Consider the following 20,903-nt stretch of genomic DNA (forward strand, 5'->3'; position numbering starts at 1 on the left):
TGATAGTTCAATTATATTAATATTTATTACAGCCATAAATGTTTCAAACCAACACAATCTATTTTTGGGGGGTGGGGTGTGGTAGGAGGAGAAAAAGGAAGATAATCCTAGGGCAAATGGAGAGAATTCTAGAAGAATAACCTATTTAGATGTTTGCCAGAGACAGGAGCTATAAGGGTTAAGAGAAATTCCACCACATCCTTGCATCTTGATATTGCAGCAAATTTGTGGATAATTTCTTGCTAGCTTTTCAGGAAACCCCTGTGGTGGACAACCCTCATTAATCGTTGCTGGGAGACTGCTCTGACGTCACTGGGAGCAGTTCCCTGTCTGCAACTAGGACAGGAATAGCCTTTGAGGGGGAAGAAAACTGCTGTGAAATTAAAAGATGACGGTTTTGTTTACTTGGTTTTCCTTTCATTTGAGGGTAGATAAGATAGACCTAAAGTCTTTCTTAAATGTTTGTCATTACCAAGGGAAAAATTGCCAAAAGTTCTTTTTATTTCAACTGGGAGTGCCTTCTTTTGAAATCTTTTATTTTCTAACCATCAAGGTTTTGGAAGAGGTCAAGGAAAAAGAAAAGCTATTGAAAGATGTTAGAGAAGTAAGATTTCTGTTTCTTTTTATCCCCTTTTCTCCCTACTTTTTTTGTTTTTTGTTTTTGGAAGAAGGAAAGATCAAGAACAGCTTCTATAAATCGTTGTTTTTAGCATCACCCCGTTTGGGATAATTAAAAATGTGATATATATGTTGGAAGGACACTACTGTGCCTAAAAGTTACTATACCTACTTAATTCTCTTCTCTCTGATATCTTCCTCTCCTAGCCCACTCCCTTAACAGCTCTCACTGTTAACAGCTTCTCTTTCTCTCTCTCTCTTTTTTTTTTTTTAGACGGAGTCTTTCTCTGTCACCCAGGCTGGACTGCAGTGGCATGATCTTGGCTCACTGCAACTTCCACCTCCCGGGTTCAAGCAGTTCTCCTGCCTCAGCCTCCCAAGTAGCTGGCATTACAGGTGCATGCTACCACATCCAGCTAATTTTTGTATTTTTAGTACAGATGGGGTTTCACCATGTTGGCCAGGTTGGTCTTGAACTTCTGACCTCGTGATCCACCCACCGGCCTCCCAAAGTGCTGGAATTACAGTCATGAGCCACCACATCTGCCAAGAGCTTCTCTTTAGAAAAAACTTACTGGTTGAATGCTTGCCCCCTGGAATTCAAATCCCAGCTTTGCCAATTGCTGCTCTGTGACCTTGACCAAATTACTTAACGTCTCCATTTGTAAAATGGGTCAGACGTAGTGACTTACACCTGTAATCCCAGCACCTTGGGAGGCTGAGGCAGATGGATCACTTGAGGTCAGGAGTTTGAGACCAGCCTGGCCAACATGGTGAAACCCAGTCTCTACTAAAACTACAAAAAAATTTAGCCGGGTATGGTGGCGAACACCTGTAATCCCAGCTACTGGGCAGAGGTTGCAGTGAACCGAGATCACACCTCTGCACTCCAGCCTGGGCAACGGAGCAAGACTCTGCCTTTTAAAAAGACACACACATGCACACACATTTGTAAAACGAAGACAATAATTAGTACCCACTTCCTAGTGTTGTTTTGAGGATTAAAAGAGTTAATATATACATAATAAATCTTTTAAGACAGTTCCTGGTCATTTAAAGACTTAGCATTAGCCATTATTATTAATATTTAGAAATAGAGTCCAGCCCAGGTGGCAGAATGAGATCCTATCTCTCTCTCTCTCTCTCCCTTTGAAAAAAAAAAAGGCAGGGGGATGTACTATTTGTGTCTTCAGATCACATGTAATTTTTGAGGAAGCCATAAGAGATTTTCAAGCCATGTACGAGATTGAGTTTTTAAAATGAACATCAGAATCCGGCATTGTGGCTCACACTTGTAAGCCCAGCATGTTACTTTGGGAGGCCAAGGTGGGTGGATCACTTGAGGTCTGGGGTTCGAGACCAGCCTGGGCTATATGGTGAAACCTCGTCTCTACCAAAAATGCAAATAAATTAGCTGGGCGTGGTGGCTCACGCCTGTAGTCCCAGTTACTCGGGAGGCTGAGGCAGGAGGATCACTTGAACATATCCAACCAATATGGATACAAATTCTGTACTAATATGGAAACAAAGTTTAGAAAGAGATATCTCAAAGCATCATGTTGTTAATAGCAGTTATCTCTGAGTTGTTGATCATGGGTATTTTTGTTTGTTTGTTTTCTTCTCTATAATTGTGCGTGTTGTTTTTGTTTTTGTTTTTGTTTTTGAGATGGAGCTTTGCTCTTGTTGCCCAGACTGGAGTGCAATGGTGTGATCTTGGCTCACCGCAACCTCTGCCTCCCGGGTTCAAGCAATTCTCCTGCCTCAGCCTTCTGAGTAGCTGGGAGTACAGGCATGCGCCACCATGCCCGGATAATTTTGTATTTTTAGTAGAGACAGGGTTTCTCCATGTTGGTCAGGCTGGTCTTGAACTCCTGACCTCAGGTGATTCGCCCATCTCAGCCTCACAAAGAGCTGAGATTACAGGCGTGAGCCACTGCACCCGGCCATGCGTGTTTTTTCTAAGTATAAAGAAACCTGCAGTACTTTTCTAATCATAAAAATTAAAAAATATAAAAATTTCTAGTGTTCATATCTGACAGACGAAAATTTTTAGCATTTGTTAAATTCAAATAATTGTGATGACCTGTATAACCTGGACATAGTGTTTGGAATACAGTAAATGATAGCTGCTGCTATCATTAGTTGAGAAAGATAGCTTCCTATGATTCGAGTTTGGGGCTTTCATATTGGGAGGTAACATCTCTGAGAAGATACCCTCTTCATGCACCTTCTTGTCCTTCTGAGATTAATAAATATGCTCTCTTTCTATATCTGCTAACCCAAGATCTTCACACACATACACAAGGTTATAGAACTAGAGTGCAATGTTTCGGGTTTTTTTGTTTGTTTTTTGTTTTTGCTGATGGTATAGAGGAAATTTAACGTGCAGATAGGCCTACTAGTGACTTTCTTTGCAGTGACTTAAAAAAATGCTTTAATACAATTTATGACTCCCACTGAAAGTTGCTTCTACCCCATTTTCTGAGTTGTTGCCTTAAGAATTCTTGGGAAATTTGGGCTGGGCACGGTGGCTCATACCTGTAATCCCAGCACTTTGGGAGTCCAAGATAGGCAGATCCCTTGAGCCCGAGTTCGAAACCAGCCTAGGCAAGATAGGGAGATCCAGACTCTACAAAAGAACAAAAAAAATTTAGCCAAGCATATGGCCCTGTAGGCTCAGCTAATTGGAAGGCTGAGGCAGGAGATCACTTGAGCCCATGAGATTGGGGCCACAGTGAGCCGAGATAGCACCACTATACTCCATCCAACCTGGGCAACAGAGCGAGACCCTGTCTCAAAACAACAACAACAACAACAACAACAACAACAACAAGAAAAAGAGAGAAAGAGAATTCTTGGGAAATTTGAAATAGCATTCCAGAAAAGATTTTCTCAGGTTTAGGAATTTCTGAAATTCTGTCTGTTGCTTCTCACGTTAGTCTGCTGTGTGGGTCCCTTGGAACTCAAGTGCTAACAAATGAGATCTAGACTTTTTTACAAATAATTTTCAAAAATTTATTTGAAAAATTACTTTTCAACTTCAAGAATCTACTTATAAGTAAAGCATGGAAGACAATTTTGTAATGTAAACATTAGCATTGCCTAGCTCTGGAAACCTTTGTTCTATTCCATAGCCTCTTTTTTTTTTTTTTTTAACTTTTATTTTAGGTTTGGGGGTATATATGAAGGTTTGTTACACAGGTAAACACAGGGGTTTGTTATACATATTATTTTGCCACCAGTGTTAAGCCCAGTACCCAATAGTTATCTTTTCTGGTCCTCTCCCTCCTGTCACCCTCCCCGCTCATGTAGACCCCAGTGTGTATTGTTTTCTTCTTTGTGTCCACAAGTTCTTATCATTTAGCTCCCACTTATAAGTGATAACATGCGGTATTTGGTTTTCTGTTCCTGCCTTAGTTTGCTAAGGATAATAGCCTTGAGCTTCATCCCTGTTCCTGCAAAAGACATTATCTCATTCTTTTTTATGGCTGCATAGTATTCCATGGTGTATGTACCACATTTTCTTTATCCAGTCTGTCATTGATGGGCATTTAGGTTGATTAAACCTAAATCGACCATGTCTTTGCTATTCTGAATAGTGTTGTAGTGAACATTCATGTGAATGTGTCTTTATGTTGGTAGAATGATTTATATTCCTCTAGGTATAAACTCAGTAATGGGATTGCTGGGTTGAATGGTAGTTCTGCTTTTAGCTCTTTGAGGAATCATCATACTGCTTTCCATAATGATTGAACAATTTACACTCCCATCAGTAGTGTATAAGTGTTTCCTTTTCACTGTAACCTCACCAGCATCTGTTATTTTTTGACTTTTTAATAATAGCCATTCTGACTGGTGTGAGGTATGAAATTAAAAAAAAAAACCCCACAATGAGATACCATTAGATACTATGGTATGGTATCTCATTGTGGGTGTTTTTGATTGGCATTTCTCTAATTATCAGTGAGATTGAGCTTTTTTTCCATATGCTTGTTGTCTGCATGTATGTCTTCTTTTGAGAAGTGTCTGTTCATATCCTTTTCCCACTTTTTAATGGGGTTGTTTGTTTTTCTCTTGTAAATTTAAGTTCCTTATGGATGATGGAACTCATAGGCTCAAGCCATCCTCCTGCTTCAGCCTCCCAAATTGCTGGGTTTGCAACGGTGAGCCACCATGCCTGGCTAACACCTATAATCTCAACACTTTGGGAGGCCGACATGGGAAGATCTTGTGAGGCCAGGAGTTCAAGGCCAGCCTGGGCAACCTAATAAGAACCTGTCCCTACCAAAAAAAAAAAAAAAAAGTTAGCTGGGTATGGTGGCACCTGCCTGTAGTCCCAGCTATTTGGGAGGCTGAGGCAGGAGGATTGGTTGAGCCCAGGAGTTCAAAGTTGCAGCAAGCTGTGACTAGGCCACTGCACTCCAGCATGGGCAACATAGCAAGATGCTGTCACTTAAAAAAGAAAAAAAAAAAAAAAAGGTGGCCGGGCATGATGGCTCACGCCTGTAGTCCCAGCACTTTGGGAGGCTGAGGTCAGGAGGTTGAGGCCAGCCTGGCCAACATGGTGAAACCCCGTGTCTACTAAAAATACAAAAATTAGCCAGGCGTGGTGGCAGGCGTCTGTAATCCCAGCTACTTGGGAGGCTAAGGCAGGAGAATCACTTGAACCCAGGAGGCAGAGGTTGCAGTGAGCTGAGATTATGCCATTGCACTCCAGCCTGGGTGACAGAGCAAGACTCTGTCTCAAAAAAATAAAAAGTATGGGAGATTGACACAGATCAGCAGTACAAAATTACATATACGAAAAAATATATGTTATATATTTTGTAGTGACCGAGTCTTGCTCTGTTGCCCAGGCTGGAGTGCAATGGCCCAATCATAGCTCACTATAGCCTCAACCTCCTGGGCTCAAGGGATCCTCCTGCTATAGCCTCTCAAGTAGCTGGGACTACACAGAGGTACCACTACACCCAGCTAACTTTTTTTTTTTTTGGTAGAGGTGGGGTCTCACTATGTTGCCCAGGCTGCTCTCAAACTGCTAGCCTCAGGTGACACTCCTGCTTTGGCCTCTCAAAGTGCTGGGATTACAGGCATGAGCCACGACACCTGGCCAGCAGTCCTAAACTAAAATCTTTAGCTCTCCGTATATTGAGGCATGGGAAGTTTAAATATTGTGATTTAGCTGAACACTGATTCCTCAATATATCCCTACACTGATTCCTCAATATATCCTGGTGTTGGTTTTCCAGCAGTTTAAAGATTCTTGAATTTCTTTACTGAAATTCAACAAGGAAAAATCTCCAGGGTTTTTGGGATCCCTTGTTATTTGCATAGATTGATTGTCTTTGCTATTCACTCCTTGCCCCATTCATTTTTAGTATAACAGAATGGCAGCATTTCTTATTTGTCTGTATAGACTATTCTCTGACAGTTTTTGCAGCAGTTTCTATGGAAAATGCTTTATTTCAAAAAAAAAAAAGGCAAGGGAAATCTCATCTTGAGGCTCTTAGTGATAGAGCCTGTTGCCATGGAGTCTTGGATCAGATTGGCTGACCCAGGGGCCAATGAACAGATAGAACATAAACACATTATCATTTAACTTTGCAGGATTTATTATTCGATAATAGGTGACATTAACACCATAACTGTATATAGAAACTGTGAAATAAAATGTTTCAAAAATGGTGTAAGGTGTTTTTTAAATTCGCTGTTAAATATAAATATGATAATTGCATATTCTTAATGTGATTTGATTGGGGGAGGATATGGTGGGAAATTCCTACCACCTATCTGTGAATTGAGCTGCTACTGCAGCCAGTTGGGCTTGTGCTAAGTCTAAGTCTAACTATGACCTTCTGGACTAGAGGAGGTTTTTTTTATATATATATGAAGCTGCCTTTCTTTCTTTTTCTTTTTTTTTTTTTGAGACAGAGTCTCGCTCTGTCCCAGGCTGGAGTGCAGTGGCACAGTCTCGGCTCATTGCAGCCTCTGCCTCCTGGGTTCAAGCTCTTCTGCCTCAGCCTCCCAAGTAGTTGGGATTACAGGCACATGCCACCACGCCCGGCTAATTTTTTGTATTTTTAGTAGAGATGGGGTTTCGCCACGTTAGCCAGGCTGGTCTCGAACTCCTAACCTCGTCATCCACCCGCCTCAGCCTCCAAAAGTGCTGAGATTACAGGCATGAGCCACCACATCCAGTGCCCTTCCTTTCTTCCTTCCTTCCTCCCTCCCTCCCTCCAGAAATATTTATTTATGTATTTATTTATTTATTTTGAGATGGAGTTTCGCTCTTGTCACCCAGGCTGCAGTGGCGCAATCTCGGCCCACTGCAACCTCTGCCTCCCAGATTCAAGCGATTCTCCTGCCTCAGCCTTCAAAGTAGCTGGGATTACAGGCGCCTGCCACCATGCCTGGCTAATTTTTTTGTATTTTTAGTAGAGACGGGGTTTCACCATGTTGGCCAGGCTGGTCTCAAACTCCTGACATTAGGTGATCCACCCACTTTGTCCTCCCAAAGTGTTGGGATTACAGGCATGAGCCACTGTGCCTGGCCTGAAGCTGCCTTTCTTATTTTGATAGCTTTTAAATCTGCATCGGAAATTATTAGCTTTTTTCTTCCATGTTTTTCTTTTTTTTCTCCTCTAATCTGACATGGTAGATCCCTGTCAACATTACATAGTTGTCTCTCTCTTTGGTCTGGAGATAGAGGAATAGCTGGGGGTAGCTTCCATGTTTTCCATCTTTACTTCTCTAGCTTGTTTGTATATATTGACTTAGGTCTGGGATATTTCACTGAGCTCAGTGTTGGTTCCTTGTCATAGCAGATCATGGCATGTTCCTTTTCCTATTTTAATGCCCAAGAGAATAAGAATGATTCATTCATAGAAATTTCCCTCTCTAGATCTTGTAAATGAAAGAAGTCAAGAGTTTTGCGTTTCCCTTCTTACACTTTATGTCAAGGGATACTTGAGAAATTATGGTGGGTCTTATTCTTTGCTCTCCCAGTGTTCTCATACTTAGGTATTTACAGAGCTAAAGGATTGAAAGCGATATCCAAAGGCCCATGAGTTTATTCCTTTCTTTTGAGCTACTCAGCTCTCTGTAAGATATGAATCATTATATCATCACCTCCATCTCAGGAAAAACCAATTTTAGATTCTCTATTAAGCAAAGAGGGACAAAAAGTGTGTTCAGTATCTGACTGGATAACTCACCTTAGGGTAAGAATAAGGAATGTGGTTTGGTTCATTGGATAAGCACAAAGCAGGAGGAAAAAAGTATCACGTTAGATTCACAGGTTATAAACTTGAATCTCAGTTCACACAGTTTTTAGATCTTGCGGATCTTTTCTTGCTAAGCTTTATTTTGAATGAGAAACACTGATCTCTTAGGTGAAAATTTGGGAAAGCCATCCTGATCTGAATTTGGGAAAGCAGCAGACCGTTTTGAGAAAACAGTGTGGTATCAAAGAAATAACATGAATTTGGAGGCATTCTTGAGTTGAATTCTAGCTTTGCCACTTACTTTTTTTTTTTTTTTTTTTTTGAGACAGGGTCTCACTCCAGGCTGGAGTGCTGGAGTGATGCAATCACAGCTCACTGTAGCCTTGACCTCCCAGGCTCAAGCGATCCTCTTACCTCAGCCTCCCAAGTAGCTGGGACTACAGGTGTGTGTCACCACACCTGGTTTATTTTTTTATTTTTATTTTTGTAGAGACAGGGTTCCACTATGTTGCTCAGGCTGGTCTCAAAATCCTAGGCTCAAGCAATCCTCCCACCTCAGCCTCCCAAAGTTCTGGGATTACAGGCATGGATCATCACACCTGGCCACTGTTTACATTCTATTAATATGGCAAATTACTTTTTTCTTTTCAAGACAGGGTCTTGCTCTGTGGTCCAGGCTGGAATCCAATGGTACAATCACAGCTCACCATAGCCTCCTGGGCTCAAATGATCCTGCTACCTCACCCTTTCAAGTATCTGGGACTATAGGCACATGCCACCATGCCTAGCTAATTTAAAAAAAAAATTTTTTTTTTTTTTTTTAGACAGAGTCTTGCTCTGTCACCCACACTGTAGTACAGTGGCGTGATCTTGGCTCACTGCAAGCTCCACGTCCCGGGTTCATGTCATTCTCCTGCCTCAGCCTCCCAAGTAGCTGGTACTACAGGTGCCTGCCACCACGCCCGGCTAATTTTTTGTATTTTTAGTGGAGACGGGGTTTCACCGTGTTAGCCAGGATGGTCTCGATCTCCTGACCTCATGACCCACCCACCTCGGCCTCCCAAAGTGCTGGGATTACAGGCGTGAGCCATAAAAAAATTTTACAGAGACAGAGTTTCCCTATATTGCCCAGCCTGCAAATTACTTTAATTCACTTATTTATTTTAAAATATACTTATTATATGCCAGGCACTATTCTAGACCCTGTTTATAAGCAGCGAGCAAAGCAAAATCAAAATCCCTGCCCTCTTTGAGTGTACCTTGGGGACAGAGGATAATAAACAAGATAAATAGTAAAATAAATTGATAGTTTGACAATGATAAACGATGAGAAAAATAAAGTCAAGGAAATGGTATAGGAGGTATTTGGGGTTTTGTAAGAGATAGGGTCAAAGAACAAACATTGGTGGTCAGGTCATTTAAGGTCTTGTAGATCATTTTAGGGACATCTGCTCTGAGTGAGATGGAGACCCATTGGGGGATTTTGAGCAAAGATGTAAAATGACCTAACAACGTTTTTACACAATCATTGTGGCTGCTGTTGACAAAATACTATGGTAGGGGTGAAAGTGGAAGTAAAGAGACCAATTAGAGGGATGTTGCAGTCATTCAGCCAAGAGAGGATGGTGGAATGACAAGGTAAGAAAAAGAAAGAAAAGGCATCAAAATTAGAAGGGAAAAAGTAAAATTATCTCTATTTGCAGACGATGGGATCTTAGATATAGAAAACCCTAAAGATTCCGGCCGGGCACGGTGGCTCACGCCTGTAATCCCAGCACTTTGGGAGGCCGAGGCGGGCAGATCACAAGGTCAGGAGATCGAGACCATCTGGCTAACATGGTGAAACCCCGTCTCTACTAAAAATACAAAAAAATTAGCAGGGCATGGTGGCGGGTGCCTTTAGTTCCAGCTACTTGGGAGGCTGAGGCAGGAGAATGGCGTGAACCCGGGAGGCGGAGCTTGCAGTGAGCTGAGATTGCGCCACTGCACTCCAGCCTGGGCAACAGAACGAGACTCCGTCTCAAAAAAAAAAAAAAAAAAGAAAAGCCCTAAAGATTCCACAAAAAATCACTTTAGAATTAATAAATGCCAGCCAGGCACGGTGGCTCACACTTGTAATCCCAGCACTTTGGGAGGCCAAGGCTGGTGGATCACCTGAGGTCAGGAGTTCAAGACCAGCCTGACCAACATGGTGAAACCCCGTCTCTACTAAAAATACAAAAAATTAGCTGGGCGTGGTGGTGGGTGCCTGTAATTTCAGCTACTCAGGAGGCTGAGGCAGGAGAATCGCTTGAACCCAGGAGGCGGAGGTTGCTGTGAGCTGAGGTTGTGTCATTGAACTCCAGCCTGGGCAACAAGAGCAAAACCCCATTTCAAAAAAAAAAAAAAAAAAAAAAAAAGAATAAATGCATTCAGCAAAATAGAAAGATGCAAAGTTATCACAAAAATCAGTTGCATTTCTGTACATTAATAATGAATAATCTGGCCAGGCACGGTGGTTCACGCCTGTAATCCCAGCACTTTGGGAAGCTGAGCCAGGTGGATCACCTGAGGTCAGGAGTTCAAGACTAGCCTGACCAACATGGAGAAACCCTGTCTCTACTAAAAATACAAAACTAGCCAGGCATGGCAGTGCATGCCTGTAATCCCAGCTACTCGGGAGGCTGAAACAGGAGAATCACTTAAACCCGGGAGGCGGAGGTTGCGGTGAGCCGAGATCGCACCTCCAGCCTGGGCAACAAGAGCAAAACTCCATCTCATAAAAACAACAACAACAACAACAACAAAAATCTGAGAAGGAAATTATGAAAACAATTCCATTTACAATAGCATCAAAAAGAATAAAATACTTAGGAATTAACCAAGGACGTGAGAGACTTATACAATAAAAACTATAAAACATTGCTGAGAGAAAAGAAATTAAAGAAAATATAAATGGAAACACATCCCATGTTCATGGATTGGAAGACTTAATATTGTTCTTTTTTTTTCTTTTTCTTTTTTTTTGAGACGGAGTCTTTTTCTGTCGGCCCACTACAACTTCTGCCTCCTGGTTCAAGCGATTCTCCTGCTTCAGCCTCCCTAGTAGAGGCTATTTATATGATGTCAATTTGACGTGGGAATATGTTACTCATAAGAGAAAAACAGTACCAGTAAGCAGCAAGGAAAAGAGACGTCTCAATTATTTTTCTCTCCCTTCTTACTATAAAATGATTAGGAGGAACTAGTATTCACTTAGCAACTACTGTGTAGGCACCTTGCAATTGTTATCTTGTGATTTTTAGTGGCTCTGTGAGGTATGTATCATGCCTATCCTACAGATAAGGAGGCTGAGGCTCAGTGACATAATTAATAAGTTGTAGAAACAGTAGTCACACAGCCAAATTCTTGTGGATCTACGAAGTCCACAATCTTATCTACTGTTCTTATGTACTATAACATGATTGTTGTCTCCTACATTGTAGAGATTAATATTCTTTATTTTGATAGGTTTTACCCCTCATTCACCATAATGACGCTCGTCTTTCTCCTTGCAGCAGAGATAGTGTTAGGTACAACGGTGGTATACCCTTATATCCTCCATAAAAGTGGCAACTCTCCCTTATTTTACCTCTTTCCTCCCAATCAGCTCCAGGATGTTGAGATAGTATTCTTTGCTTATATAAATTGTTTATTATTTTTTCATTATTATACTTAGTGTGTGTTTTATATATATATGAGATACCATGTAGAGAGTATATTAGAATTGGGATCTTCTACAATTAACAGCAAAACCCAAATACAGGCATACCTTGGAGACACTGTGAGTTTTGTTCCAGACCACTGCAATTGAATATCACAATAAAGCAAGTCATACAAATATTTTGTGTCTCAGTGCATATAAAAGTTATGTTTACACTATACTGTCATCCATTAAGTATGCAATAGCATTGTCTAAAAAAAGTACATACCTTAATTTCAAAGTACTTTATTGCTGCCAGGTGCAGTGACACATACCTGTAGTCCCAGCTGCTCAGGAGGCTGAGATGGGAGGATCACTTAAGGCCCAGGAATTCAAGGCTGTGGGACACTATGATTGCACCCATGAATAGACATTGCACTCCAGCCTGGGCAACCTACTGAGAGACCCTGTCTCAAAACAAAGAAATGAAAAAAGTTTATTGCTAAAACATTCTAATAATCATCTGAGCCTTCAGCAAGTCATATATTTTGGCTGGTGAAGAGTCTGGCCTCAAGGTTGATGATTGCTGACTGATCATGGTGGTGGTTGCTGAAGGTTGGGGTAGCTGTGGCAATTTCTTAAGATAAGACAACTGGCCAGGCATGGTGGCTCACACCAGTAATCCTAGCACTTTGAGAGGCAGAGGCAGGCAGATCACTTAAGCTCAGTAGTTCGAGAGCAGCCTGGGCAACATAGCGAAACCCTGTCTCTACAGAAAATACAAAAATTAGCCAGGCTTGCCTGTAGTCCCAGCTCCTTGGGAGGTTGAGGCGGGAGGATCGCCTGAGCCTGGGAGTTTGAGGCTGCAGTGAGCTGTGATCGCACCACTGCACTCCAGCCTGGGTGACAGAACGAGACCCTGTCTCAAAAAAAAAAAAAGATAATGTGAATTTACCGAATCGACTGACTGTTCCTTTCATGAAAGATGTCTCTAGAGCATACGGTACAGTTTGATAGCATGTTATCCACAGTTGAACTTGCAAAATTGGAGTCAGTCCTCTCAAACCCTGCCACTGCTTTATCAACTTAGTTTATGTAGTATTCTAAATCCTTTATTGTCATTTCAGCAGTGTCCACAGCACCTTCACCAAGAGTAAATTCCATCTCAAGAACCTACTTTTTTGCTCATCCGTAAGAAACAACCCTCATCCATTGAAGTTTTACCATGAGATTGCAGCAATTCAGTCACATCTTCAGGCTCTACTTCTAATTCTAGTTCTCTGGCTATTTCCACCCCATCTTCAGATACTTCCACTAAAGTCTTGAACCCCTCAAAGTCTTCTGCAAGGGTTGCAATCCACTTCTTCCAAACTCCTGTTCGTGTTGATATTTTGACCTCCTCTCATAAATCACAAATGTTTTTAATGGCACCTAGAATAGTGAATCCTTTCCAGGTTTTCAATTTACTTTGCCTAGATCCATCAGAGGAATCAGTATCTATGGCAGCTATAGCCTTACAAAATGTATTTCTTTTTTTTTTTTTTTGAGACGGAGTCTTGCTCTGTCGCCCAGGCTGGAGTGCAATGGCGCGATCTCGGCTCACTGCAACCTCCGCCTCCAGGGTTCAAGTGATCCTCCTGCCTCAGCCTCCCGAGTAGCTGGGATTACAGGCCCCCATCACCATGCCTGGCTAATTTTTATATTTTTAGTAGAGATGGGGTTTCACCATGTTGGTCAGGCTGGTTTTGAACTCCTAACCTCAGGTGATCTGCCTGCCTTGGCCTCCCAAAGTGCTGGGATTACAGGTGTGAACCACCATGTCTGGCCCTACAAAATGTATTTCTTAAATAATAAGACTTGAAAGTCTAAATGACTCCTTGATCCATGGGCTGCAGAATAATACATGTTATGTTAGCAGGCCTGAAAATAACATTAATCTCCTTGTACATATGAATCTTAGCTCTTGGGTGATTAGGTGCAATGTCAATGAGCAGTAATATTTTAAAAGGAATCTTTTTTTTTTTTTTTTTTTGAGCAACATATCTCAACAGTGGGCTTAAAATACTGAGTAAATTATGCTGTAAACAGATGCGCTGTCATCCAGGTTTCTTTGTTCTATTTTTAGAGCACAGGCAGAGTTGATTTGGCATAATTCTTAAGGCCATAGGATTTTCAGAATGGTAAATTAATATTGGCTTCAACTTAAAGTCACCAGCTGCATTAGACCCTAACAAGAGAATCAGCCTGTCCTTTGAAGCACTGGACAGGTTTTGACTTCTCCTCTCTAGCTATGAAAGATGACATCTCCTTCCAATAAAAGGCTCTTTTGTCTACACTGAAATTATTGTTTAATGTAGCCACCTTTATCAATTTTCTTAACTAGATCTTCTATATAATTTGCTACAGCTTCTACAACAGCACTTGCTGCTTCACCTTGCACCTTTAGGTTATGAAGACAATTTCTTTCCTTAAACTCATGAACCAGCCTCTGCTAGCAGCAAACTTTTCTTCTGCAGCTTCCTCACCTTTCTCAGCCTTCATAGAATTGAAGAGAATTAGGGACTTGGCTGTTTCACTTTCTTACCATTTGTGTGTTCCCTGTAGTAGCACGTTTAATTTCAAGAACTTTTCCTTTGCATTCACCAGATGGGTAACTGCTTGGCACAAGAGGCCTAGCTTTTGACCTGTCTTGGCTTTCAATATGCCTTCCTCACGAAGCATAATTTCCAGCTTTTGATTTAAAGTGAGAGATGTGTGACTCTTCCTTTCACTTGAATGCTTACTTAGAGGCCACTGTAGAGTTATTAACTGGCCTAATTTCAATATTGTTACATCTCAGTGAATAGGGACACCAAGGAGAGGGAGAGAGATCGGGGAACAGTTGGGTGGTAGAAGAGTCAGAACATTTACATTTATTGATTAAGTTCACTGTCTTACATGGGCACAGTTCCTGGTGCCCCCAAACAGTTGCAATAGCGACATCAAAGATCACTGATGCCAGATCACAATAACACATATAATAATAAGGAAAAAGTTTGAAATACTACAAGAATTCCCAAAATGTGACACAGAACATGAAGTGAACACATGCTGTTGGAAAAATGGTGCCGATAGACTTGCCTGACACAGGGTTGCCACAAACCTTCAATTTGTTTAAAAAAAAAAAAGAAAAGAAAAAACCAGGCACAGTGGCTCACACCTGTAATCTGGCACTTTGGGAGGCTGAGGTGGCAGGATTGCTTGAGGAATTCAAGACCAGCCCAGGCAATATAGGGAGACCCCCATCTCTACCAAAAAAAAAAAAAATTAGCTAAGGATAGTAGTGCATGCCTGTGGTTCCAGCAATTTGGGAGGCTGAGGTGGGAGGATAGCTTGGGCCTAAGGTCAAGGCTTCAGTGAGCTATGATCACACCACTGCACTCCAGAAGGAGTGACACAGCAAGAACCTGTATCTTGGAAAAAAATAAAATCAGAGGTAGTCAGTCCAGGACTGGTCTAATCAGGGGCCTAGGTTTCTATGTCTATGGTTTTCCACTCTGGTGTCATCTCAGGGTCCAAATGGCTGCTGGAGTGCTAGCCTTTACTTTCACATTCAAGCCAGAAGGAATTAGGGATGAGTGAAGAGGTACTGCCCACTTCCTTTAAAGATACTTCATGGCCAGCCTAGCCAATGTGGTGAAACCCTGTCTCTATTAAAACTACAAAAATTAGCCAAGCATGGTGGTATGTGCCTGTAATCTCAGCTACTCGGGGAGGCTGAGGCAGGATAATCTCTTGAACCCGGGAGGTGGAGGTTGTAGTGAGCCAAGATCGTGCCACTGCACTCTAGCCTGGGCGACAGAGTGAGACTGCTAGGGCTGCCATAACAAAAGAGCACATGCTGGGTGGCTTAAACAATATACATGTATTTTCTTATAGTTTTGGAGGCTAGAAGCCCAAGATCAAGGTGTTGGCAGGTTTGGTTTCTCTTGAAGCCTCTGTGGCTTCCAGATGGTCACCTTCTCTCTGTCTTCACATGATATTTCCTTTGTGGGCACCATGCCTCTGGTGTACTTCTGTGTCCAAATTTCCTCTTCTTATAATGACACTAGTCAGATTGGATTAGGACCCACCCTAACAGCTTCATTTAACTTAATCGCCTCTTTAAAGGCCCTGTCTCCAAATACAGTCACATTCTGAGGTACTGGGGGTAAGGACTTTAACACGGGAACTGGGTGGGGGACATCATGTGTTCAGCCCATAACACTACTTCTTATATCTCATGGACTATAACTTAGTCATGTACTCATTTAGCTACAATGGAGATTAGGATGTGTGTAGCTTTTCCCCAGGAAGCTGTGTGCCCCAACTTAAAATCAGCAGCTCTGTTACAAAAGAGATGATTGGATATCGGGGAATAAATAGCAGTTTCTCCTTTGCAGCAGAGGCTTGAGGACTAATGATTATTACAGATTTCCATTTTTTCTTTGAAATCAGGTTGTTGTCTAATTTCTCTGGCCAATCTCACATTTGATGTTAGATTTTGAAAGATTGTCAGCCAGGCGCGGTGGCTTACGCCTGTAATCCCAGCACTTTGGGAGGCTGAGGCAGACGGATCACCTGAGGTCAGGAGTTCGAGACCAGCCTGCCCAACATGGTGAAACCCCGTCTCTACTAAAAATACAAAATTAGCCAGGTGTGGTGGTGCACACCTGTAATCCCAGCTACTGGGGAGGCTGAGGCAGGAGAATTGCTTGAACCCAGGAGATGGAGATTGCAGTGAGCCGAGATCACGCCATTGCACTCCAGCCTGGGCAACAAGAGTGAAACTCCATCTCAAAAGAAAGATTGTTTTAATACTGAATTGTTGTCTGATGTGTCCTTTCTAAGGTCATCGGTTATGGCAGGATAGATGTAGTTGCCTGGCATTTAAGTTAGTAATGGAAGGCATCCTGAGAGTGCCATGAATGTAGATAAATTGTGATTTTTTTTTTCCTTTTCCAGATATCTTCTCTGGGTTGAGTTGGAAACAGTTTCGCAAAGGGGCGGGAAAAGACAGTGTGAACTTTCAGGGTCTCTTTCATCCCTAAGATTCTGCGATGCTTTCTGCATAGTGGCATTACTTTCATAAAGCTAGAGGAAATGGAAGCATTAGAGGGAAAGGACCCTCTGCTCCTCTTTGTTTGAAAGAGGAGGCTATTCGGTTTGTTCTGTTCCACTTTAGGACGTAAAAAGGGCATTTTTAACCAAGAATGTAGAGAGGCTGACAAAAACTGTTAACGGGGCCCAACCAACACTTCAGTCCATTGATCAAAGCACCTACAGTTCTCATTTTAAGGCAAGTACAGCCATAACAGATACTGAGCAAATAAAGAGGGTATACATGTCCAGAACATTTTAATCTTGTTTCTCTCTTTACTTTGCCTAAGGAATTGCTCTGGATACCAGCCAGTTCCTATGGGTTTCCTTACACACCAGTGAATCCTTTTGCAGTTACAGAACAGAATGATTTTCATGCTTCCCTGATTTGGAATATTGGCACAACTATTGTTTTATTATTGTTATTGGCCCAGTACTAATGAAGCCTATGACAGTTTCTACAGTCCTTAAAGGGCTTGGTGACTGTCATATACCTATAGCTTTATGTGTTTCATAAGTACTTTACACTCTATTCCTATATATTCATTCTCTCTTTGAAGAAAATGAAGATTTGGACCTATATCTCTTATTCATAACTCAGTAGGACCTTCCTTCCTGTCCTTCTCCAAACGGCTGTTAGGCATTTACCTCTTCAGGCACACAGTTATACTATTTTTGTTTTTGTCCTTTGTTTTGACACTGTAATGGAAAGAACATGGAATTTTGGAACCAAGTAGACCTGGATTTGAATTCTAGCTCCTTGCCTGTAGTGTATGGCCCTGAACAAGTCACTTAGTATTTCTGAGTGTTGGTATATTTATTTTTTTTGGTATCTTTTTTATAAAGTGGAGATAACACTTTATACCTTGAGAATATTGAGTAAGATGATCTCAATAAACTGTAAAAAAATTCAAAGTCATAGGGGTGGACCCAGGTTGAGGGGAAAGATGAGAGTTTACAAGTCTAATTTTTTAATTCAAAAATATGTTCCCCCACTGGTACTCAGAGGCCTCAGATCTAGGCACCCTTCCCATCCGACACTCCACACCCCAGAATGCTTCTGAATGAGCAGCCACCCTGGAACACCTAGGACTTTAACTTTTGGATCAGACACAGCTAGGTTGGAATTCTACCATTGCCTCTCTTGTATTGACTTGGGAAAGTTATTAGATTTATCTGAGCTTTGGTTTCTTCAACTGGAAAATACCCTAACAAAGAGTTGTGTTAGGATTCAACAATAAGTAAAAAGAAAAAAATAATTTTAAAAAAGTCGAGAAAGAATGCAGACTTTGGAATCAGACAACATGGAGGTTCTGGTCTGTTTCTGCCACTTAGTGACGGAACCTTGATCAGGTTGCTTAGCTGCACTTGGTGGATATGAGTTGAAGTACATAAAGCGCCAGGCTCATAATCATGCTCAGTAAACCTCAGTAAATCATGTACCTTTTCATTTTCTCCTAATTCCCAATGTCAAAGAATGGAAGAAAAGGCTTGTGACACAGGAGCACCTAGACTGTTTTGTTTTTAAGCTACCACTTAACCCCTGTGGATGTTTGTTCCTACTGTTTGATTCCTAAAGGAATTTTTGGGTTTGTTTGTTTTGGTGTAGTTAAATAATGTATAATAAAATACACAGATCTTAACCATTTTGTTAATGAGGTTTGTTTGTTTGTTTGTTTTGAGATGGAGTATCACTCTGTCGCCCAGGCTGGAGTGCAGTGGCGCAATCTTGGCTCACTGCAACCTCCGCCTCCAGGATTCAAGCAGTTCTGCTGCCTCAGCCTCCCGAACAGGCGAGCGCCACCACACTCGGCTAATTTTTGTATTTTTTAGTAGATATGGGGTTCACCATATTGGCCAGGCTGGTCTCGAACTCCTGGCCTCGTGATCCGCCCACCTTGGCCTCCCAGAGTGCTGGGATTACAGGCGTGAGTCACCACGCCTGGCCTAGTTAATGAGTTTTGACAATTGTATTCACCCATGTAACCACTGCATCAAATAAAATTGAATATTTCAATCAGTCCTGGAGGGTCCCTTCTTTCTCTTTCCAGTCAAGTCCTGAGCAATCATTTTCTGATTGTGATCACTGTAGGTTAGTTTTGCTTGTTCTTGAGCTTCACATAAATAGACTATTATAGTATGTGTTCTGGTGGCAGGGGGTGGGGAGGAGAGTCTACTTTCTTTAATTTATCATAGTAGTTTTGAGATCCATCCATGCTTTTGTTTTGTTTTGTTTTGTTTTCCAAGACGGAGTTTCGCTCTTGTTGCCCAGCCTGGAGTGCAATGGCCCGATCTTGGCTCACTGCAACCTCTGCCTCCCAGTTCAGGCAATTTTTCTGCCTCAGCTTCCCGAGTAGCTGGGATTACAGGCATGCCACCACCACACCCGGCTAATTTTTGCATTTTTAGTAGAGACGGGGTTTCACCATGTTGGTCAGGCTGGTCTCGAACTCCTGACCTCAGGTGATCCACCCAACCTGGCCTCCCAAAGTGCTAGGATTACAGGCATGAGCCACTGTGCCCGGCCCTATCCATGTTTTTGTGTGTCTCAGTATGTACAGTAAAGTTGAGCAACCTTTACCCAAAATGCTTGGGACTGTCTGTATTTCAGATTTAAGATTTTTTGGATTTTGGAAATTTTTTTAAATTTTGGAATATTATGGTTGACCATCCATAATCCAAAACCCAAAATTGGAAATGTTCCTATGTACATCCTTTGAGCATCATATTGGTGCGCAAAAAGCTTTGGATTTTGTACTCTTTCAGATTTCAGATTTTCTCATTAGGGATGCTCAGCCTATAGTTCAGTCTTTTTTATTATTAAATAATATTACATTTGTTTATTCTCCTGAGCCCCTAGATTTTAAACATTTTTTAAAATGTATCAATTGAGAGTAACTTATGATTGATAAACAAATTAGTACAGGACCGGAAAGCTTCCAAGGAATTTGCCACAGGGTAGACCAGAATTTTTAGCACCTAGATATCGTTGTCTTGCTTGCATTCTCTCTACTTGGCCATAGATTAAAAGTGAGAAAATGAAATTATTCTTCTGTCTCTGAATGTCCCCTATCTAACATATTCCTTTTGGCTCAATGCCTAGAAAGTTGTTTATAAATTGATGGAAGGATATATAATCTCACTCTATTATGGAAGGTACTTACCCTAGCAGTAAAAAAAATTATAGGGAATATGCAGTATTCTCCCTGAAAAAAATAGCTGAATCTTGGCTTCCAATAATCTTCCCCTGTATTATCCTATTTCTTCACTGCCCCGCCTGTTCCCCCGACATCTCACAGTCCCCTCTGTGCAGCTTTGAGCTACTGAGTATCCTCAGGAGACATCTTGCCTTTGAAATTGTACTATTTGGCCGGATGAAATGTACACTGTACACAAATAGGTTGTAGGGAAGCACACATCTAGGCCCTCCTGGGAGCCTAATGTCTGCTTTGTTCTAGTCACCATTACATATGAAGTAGTTCCTTTCTTCTCCCATCAAAAACCTCCCAAACCCTTAATTTCTTCTCTATACCAAATAAACTATTAAGAATGGAATTACTTCTCTGCCTTTTAAGCTACTACTGGCTTTATTTTAGCTGTTTAAGGCTTTTTTTTTTTTTTTTTTTTTTTTTTTTGAGATAGAGTTGCACTCTTGTTGCCCAAGCTGGAGTGCAGTGGAGCAGTCTTGGCTCACTGCACCCTCCACCTCCCGGGTTCAAGCGATTCTCCTGCCTCAGCCTCCTGAGTAGCTGGGATTAGCAGGCACGCACCACCACCCCCAGCTAATTTTTTGTATTTTTAGTAGAAACGGGGTTTCACCGTGTTAGCCAGGCTGATCTCAAACTCCTGACCTCAGTGATCCGCCCGCCTCCCAAAGTGGTGGGATTGCAGGCGTGAGCCACTGCGCCCAGCCTAAGGCTTTTTTTAGTTGGTTGCTTACTTTTGCTTTTGTTTTGGCCCAGAAAAAATTGTTTCCAGCAATCTTTATGCCCCAAGAGTAACGAGAGCCCTCTGCATTGGCTGAAAGGACTGGAAATGACCTTAATTAAAGGTTATTTTGGAAAGCAAAAGAGAGCCTCAGCCTAAGAAATACAGTTTTATGCTTAGTTTATCTTCCAGTGGATCTTAACTCTGTATTAGTAACAGTCTGACCCCTCATTACTCGCCTCTGCCTACTTTCAGGGCAGTTTCTTTTATCCTAGAAGAAAATGGTAAGGAGACTTAAAGCCATGTGATTTGAAAGCTTGACTTAAAGAAGCTGGGAATGTTTAGAGAAGGAAATA

At 41.7% G+C, this 20,903-nt stretch overlaps 1 protein-coding gene across 46 annotated transcripts in view; it reads left to right on the forward strand.

The window, feature by feature from the left end:
- The window catches only part of R3HDM2 (R3H domain containing 2), a 184,961-nt gene that overhangs the window by 94,977 nt on the left and 69,081 nt on the right, over positions 1–20,903 (forward strand). The window lies entirely within an intron of this gene.

Source organism: Pan troglodytes, chromosome 10, assembly GCF_028858775.2.
Source record: "Pan troglodytes isolate AG18354 chromosome 10, NHGRI_mPanTro3-v2.0_pri, whole genome shotgun sequence".
Classification (NCBI taxonomy): Eukaryota; Metazoa; Chordata; class Mammalia; order Primates; family Hominidae; genus Pan; species Pan troglodytes.